This window comes from Eublepharis macularius, chromosome 3 (genome assembly GCF_028583425.1).
Source record: "Eublepharis macularius isolate TG4126 chromosome 3, MPM_Emac_v1.0, whole genome shotgun sequence".
Lineage (NCBI taxonomy): Eukaryota > Metazoa > Chordata > Lepidosauria > Squamata > Eublepharidae > Eublepharis > Eublepharis macularius.
This window is the reverse complement of record NC_072792.1, coordinates 58,412,961-58,419,410: the sequence shown is the minus strand read 5'-3', so window position 1 is coordinate 58,419,410 and position 6,450 is coordinate 58,412,961.

Below are 6,450 nucleotides of genomic sequence, written 5' to 3'. Positions count from 1 at the left end.
TCTGTTGATAAGGCATTACAAGCTTAATTGTATGGTCAGTGACCCTTTCTGGTTATAAATATGTACTGCTGACTTCTCATCCTTGAGAAGTGCTCTTTGAAATTTAAAGGAAGTCAGAGACCAAAAAGTTACCAAAAATTTTTAAAAGTTCTCAAAGCTACAATCCCAAAGCTGTCTACTCATGAGTAGCTCTGCTGATTGCAGATGTGCAAATTGTTACTCAGATTGTATTCATATACAAAAGGGATGAAAAGGGCCCATTGTATGTCCAGGCTAATCTTATGTTTATCTCCAGCAGTAGCAATTGCTATGCAGTTTGAATGGATGGGATAACTTGGTGAGATCACCCCCTCAAAAGAGGGTTTTTTAATCCACTTTGCAAGTTCTGGACTTTTTGAAGCTGCTTTCTGGATAGCCTTTGAAAACCAGAGCCCAAGTGATTTAAAACCAACAATTCTAAGAGATAGTGGAATTAAAACAACTTGTATTCTTTGAAAAATACAAGCACTAATTCTCAAGAGTTCATCACATGGTACAATTTAAAGATAAAATCTGCTCCCTGCAAGCAACCCTGTCTCTGGGGCTTGTTGGAATACTTTGGATACTTATGTTTTGAACTGGATGCTCCAAATTCATGATTGTGTCTTATTTAAACTGAAACGCATTAACAGTCATGCTGTTTTCAGATACAAAGTAATGTGTGGAGCCACTCCCATCAGATTACTGAGCACTTCCATGGTCAAGATTTTATAGAGATTGCAAAGTTTTGCATACTCTTCAGAAGTTAACCTGGATGAGAAGTTGTAACTCTTCATTTTCTTTCATACTTCTCAAAGCCAAGAAGTATTTCAATATTTTACTTCATCCTTTAAGGGAAGGGTGCAGGTGGATTCCTGTCTGTCTGCCCCCCGTCCCCATGCCTTACCCAGTGACAAATATCCTTATTGTAGCAGCAGACAGTAGGGCTGTGGACATACTTAGTCTCTGACCCATTTCTTTCTGACTTTTTCCAGTTCCTCTATTTCCCAATTAATTTGGCTGTACCCTGATTTAGACTTAGGATGGGATTTTTTGGAGAATTTTTCCAGAAAGATTTGTGCCTAAGTAAGGAAAGAAGGGGAAAAGAAGCATAGTGATAGAAGAATTAGTGGGGAAATTGATTTATAAGCCCCAAACTGCTGGGTTGGTCCAGTTGTGAAGTAGTCTTGTACTAACTGGTCAGAACTTTTCAATACAGTTCATCCTAAGGCAGAAATTACTGTTGCGGAAAGCACATCTATGGATTGTGTGTGATTAAATGGTATGTGTGCCCATTTTGATTTGGCCTGTGGTTTATAGAGCAGCCTCAACAGCCCGTCTAGCCTGAGTTGTCACAGCTTGGAAGCTAAACATGGTGGGCCGTGGTTAGTATTTGGATGGGATGGAAGAGCAGAGATGCTATGAGGAAGGCAATGACAAGACACTTCTAATTATCTCTTGCCTTGAAAATCCCATGAGGGGTTGCCATAAGTCAGTTGTGACTTGATGGCACTTCATTATTTATTAATTACAGTTCACATATAATAAAGAGGTTTCTCTGTCCTCTAGTAGTAGTGACATACACAACCAAAGCTGAAGCTGAATGATGAGAAATTCTGGTTCTTGTTAGTTTTTCTCTTGTCCAGAATGTTTCCCCCCCACCCCCAGTAATTCTGTTCCGTCATAAATAGAGATGGGCACAAACCAGGGGAAAAAAGAATCATGTGGTTCATAGTTCACGTTTCATGAACCACGAACGTGCCCCGGTTCATGAATTGATTTGTTTTGGTTCATGAAAATGTCACTTCTGGGCCAGGAAATCACCACTTCCAGGTCAGCAGAAGGTCTGCAGGAAGTCCATCCCCTGTTGCCTAGGAAACTGATTGATCGGCACCATGCTGTCTGCAGTGATGAACTGAAAAACAAACCAGCCTAAAGTTCATGGCGGTTCGTCAGAAATGGGATCTGATGAACCGCTGGTTCATGAACCACGAACTGGCTGGTTCGTCACGAATATTGGTTTGTTTTTCAGTTTGTGCCCATCTCTAGTCATAAAGCATGCAAGTTATTCATAGGCTTCTTAGGACATCTTTAAATTGAGTGTGGGATAAAAAAGTAATTCAGAACACGAATTTCTTTGATAGCATTCCTTTCAATACAATATTAACTTGCAGCTTTCCTTTTGCATTCTTCATTTGCTTTACAAAAACACTCTTGACTTGGTTCTGTAAAGAAGTATACAGAAATAACCACTTTTAATTCTAGCAATTATCCCTCACACAATAAGCTTTACTTAAGAAACGACTGGATGCCTCCTTTTTTGCAAGCAAGTGAAGTTTTCCTTTGATCTGTGATTTGCTCTCAGCAGCTATGCATGGACAGTCTTTGGCAGAATGCTTGCTCCTCTCATCTTACAGGAGAGAGACACTGCTTGGAGTCTTTGAAAAACATCTGAAGTCAGCTCTATCAGCAGGATGAGAGTTTTATACAGCTTTTTCTGGCAGACTCAATGACGCTATAAGCAGTTCCTTCATTTTTCATGCAAAGGTTTCGCTCATAAACCAAGAGATGTATTACATTGTAACTCTTTCATTTCCATTTCAACCATAGAAAATTATATCTAATTCCAGTTTTGAACCCAGGGTGCCTGTCAAATTCATACAATGAGACTACATAGGAATAGGGGAGATGAAGCAAATGCTAAAAATCTAAAAGCAGTGTCTTCATGCATAGACATTGAATAAGGAAAAATGACATCTGAGTGGCATTTTAGTTTGCTTACCATTGTTTCTCCTTGTCAGGGTTGCAGGGTGACAGAACATGGCCATATAGGGAAAAGGGGGAATTGCAGGGAATGGGGGATAAGATGCAGGGGGCTGAAAGAGTGACTGGAAAGAAAATGGCAGGTGAGGTGCCTACAAAAGTGTCAGTGGAATGTTACAACTGGAATGGTATACTAGTCATCATCTCCCAGAGTAGTTATCTATCTAGGATCCTGTTCAGTCTTCTTTGCTTGCACCTTAACCTAACTACCATGAACATGGCTGGTCTTGGTCCTGCTCATGACTGCCTGCCTGCCCCTGATCAAGTTACTTTGTTTATGTCCCACCAAGCCCCTAACACAAACACAACTGTTTTCTCTCGTTAAGGTAAAAGTGCACCAGTCAGAATTAGTGCTTCAAGCTGGCTGTGGTCTCTCATTCCTTAGGTTTGCATTTTGGTCCCATGGTGATCACTCAGTCTACAGTGACTCACAAAATAAACAGAAAATTCAAACAAACCCATTTCAAAAATCAGTATATACCAGCATATTATTTGCAAATAACTAAAAGCGACAAGCAGATTTAGATTAAAAGCTTTCCTAAAGCAAAGACTTTAGCCAAAAGGGAGAAGGAAATCAAGAACTCAGAAGAAGATTGAGACTTGGAAGGGCAGACATGAAGGAACTAGGAAATACCCTTAAGGATAAGGATGTGTTGCTGGTGAACAAGATCAGGATAATTCTTACTAAAGTATTCCCCATTGCTATGTATGGATGTGAAAGTTGGACAATGAAGAAAACTGACAGGAAGAAAGTTGATTCATTTGAAATGTGGTGCTGGAGGACAGTTTTATGCATACTATGGATAGCCAAAAGACAAGTGGGTTCTAGATCAAATCAAGCCTGAATTCTCCCTAGAAACTGAAATGATGAAACTGAGGCTATTATACTTTGGTCACACAAGAAAACAAGACTCACTGGAAAAGACAATAATGTTAGGAAAGGCAGTAGGAAAAGAGAAAGACCTGAAATGAGATGGTTTGACTCAATAAAGGAAGCCACAGCCTCCAGTTTGCAAGCTATGAGCAAGACTGTTAATGAAAGATGTTTTAGAGGTCATTAATTCATAGGGTCACCATAAGTCAGAAGCAATTTGATGGCACATAACATACACAAGGCAAAGACTACAAATCACTGTTCAGTCAAAAGATATAGGAAGGTCTTCAGTAGCCTTCAGAAACTTGCCTCAGTCTAAAGCACCACTTAGGACTCCGAGTCCTCCAGAAATTGTACAACCACACAGAAGGTGCAAGATCTAAACATCTTCCAAACTTAAAAATGAGGGAAACACAAGCAGAGACTTTCAAAGTGCTAAGAGCATGGAGGAGGAAGGTAGAAGGAAACATTACCTGAGCTACCCTGGCCTCAGACCAGAGCCAGTTCTAGGTCTTGGTGAGCTCTGGGCACACAGTTCCCAGGGGCCCCCTCCTCAGACCCCCTAATCATGCCTTCCTTCCCTCTCGCCTACCTTCATCTTCCTCACCTGCCGTATGTGCTTCCCTTGCCTACTGACAAGCCTTTCCACTGCCCATATTTAGACCTGCCTGACCATCGGCAGCCATTTCCCTGGTGCCAATGGCAAGTGTGTGCAGCTGGGTGTACAGGTGGCTAGCAAGAGAGTGAGCAAGGAGGTGAACACCAGAAACCCTGGACCCTGCAGTTGCCCCACCTTAGAGTATTCTGACAGCAGCCCTGCCTCAGTCCATTTAGTGCTCTCAATGGTAAACATAAAACTTTTACCCCAAACATAAATAGGAATTCCCCTTCTTCCCCCCTTGTTGATCCCTGCACCCTCTCCTCTTGTTCATCCACACCTCATAACATCAAATCTAGAAAAGGGGCTTGAAACATCACACTTCCCCCTTTTAAACATCCAGCCCGTTGAACAGAGTTTTGGAGAATTTGGAAGTCTGCACAATGTTTTGTATTATTTTGGTTGATCCTAATAAAAAGAAATGGCTTTTCCAGAAAACAACATATTCTGACATGCTGATATATCAATTTTTACTTGCAAAATAGACCATACTAATCTCTGTACTTTTCAGTATTTCCAGTAAGCCATACAACAGAACCGTGGGGCACACTAGTATTGGCATGGAGGAACAGCAACCGCTATGCAAAACAGTAGATCCAAACCCCAGAATTTACCTCTTCATTGCTTAAATTCCAGGTTTCCCACGAGCCTCTATCTTCGTAGATACAGTCTGGATGGCAAATTCCTCCTGTATCTTCCAGCATAAAGCTGACTACTGCCCCAATCCTAATCATGTTTACTTGGAAGTAAGTCTGGTTAATAAGACTTACTTCCTAGTAAGTGTATTTAGAATTGCAGATTTATGATATCCTATGCATACTTAGAGGATTGAGAGCTTAGTCTTGGTGGTGTTAAAGTTTGATTCAAAGATGATGAGTCACTCAGAGTAATGTTGGGATCGGTGACACTACGTTCTTCAAGAGTTAGACCCCATTAATTCATAGGGTCACCATAAGTCAGAAGCAATTTGATGGCACATGACATACACAAGGCAAAGACTACAATTCACTATTCAGTCCAAAGATATAGGAAGGTCTTCAGTAGCCTTCAGAAACTTGCATGTGTCAGTCTGAAGCACCACAGAGTTCTTCAGAAATGGTACAACCACACAGAAGGTGGAAGATCTAAACATCTTGATAAAGCATTTGCTACAATTGCAGAGTCACTTGTTGACATGTTGCATAAACGTTTGTTAAATATGACAAATTTATTTTAAAGCACAAATGTGAAACGTGTCAAAACAATTTATGTACTAGTAAATGAGAGGCTGTTTTTGCCAACTGACTTTGCAAGACTCAGGAGTGTTCACTTAAGCACAAGCTTTCAATTATTACCATTGCACTTTCCGGCAAAGGGCTGATATGCAGTTCTTAGGATGTCTTTCTCTTAATATACAAGAAGGAGAAATTGCAACATTTGTGATTCATTGGGTTCTTCCTCTAATAGAAATAAAATCAGGAATGCAGTAATTCCAGGCTCTTCTACAATGAATCTGGTATAACCTAGGTGCCATATATCAGAGCTAGCTAAAGAGACAACTAAAAAGCAGCAGCCGTTACTAGCTTGCTCACTCATTGGCTGGCCAAGGAAGGGGTGGAGCTTAGAACACAATGAGTGATCAGAGTCTCTGTACTGCAAGAAATTAAGTTAGTGGGATGGAAGGCATTGCTAAGTGCCACAACATCTACAGAACAGTCCGACTCCAGATATATATCACCAGTGCTTTTTTTCTTTAAAAAAGAGGTTAGGGGTGTACACCACCCCCGCCCTGGTAAATCTAAATTCTTTTTACTGAATCTGAGAAAAAATTCCAAATTCCGAATTGGTTCTCTAATTTGGTTCAGGTATTTCTGAAAAATTCAGTCAGTGTTTTCTATGGGAAAATCACTCTGGGAGATATCTGGAGGGCTGGAGGGGTCATTTTCCAACCAAGCTTCACAAAATTCGGAGGGAGCCTACTCCTGACTGTTCTATAAGGATCCCCCAAATTTCATGAAGATTGGACCCCAGGTGCCAATTTTATGGGCCCCCAAAGAAGGTGCCCCCCACTCTCCTTTATTCCCTAAAGGGAAAAATA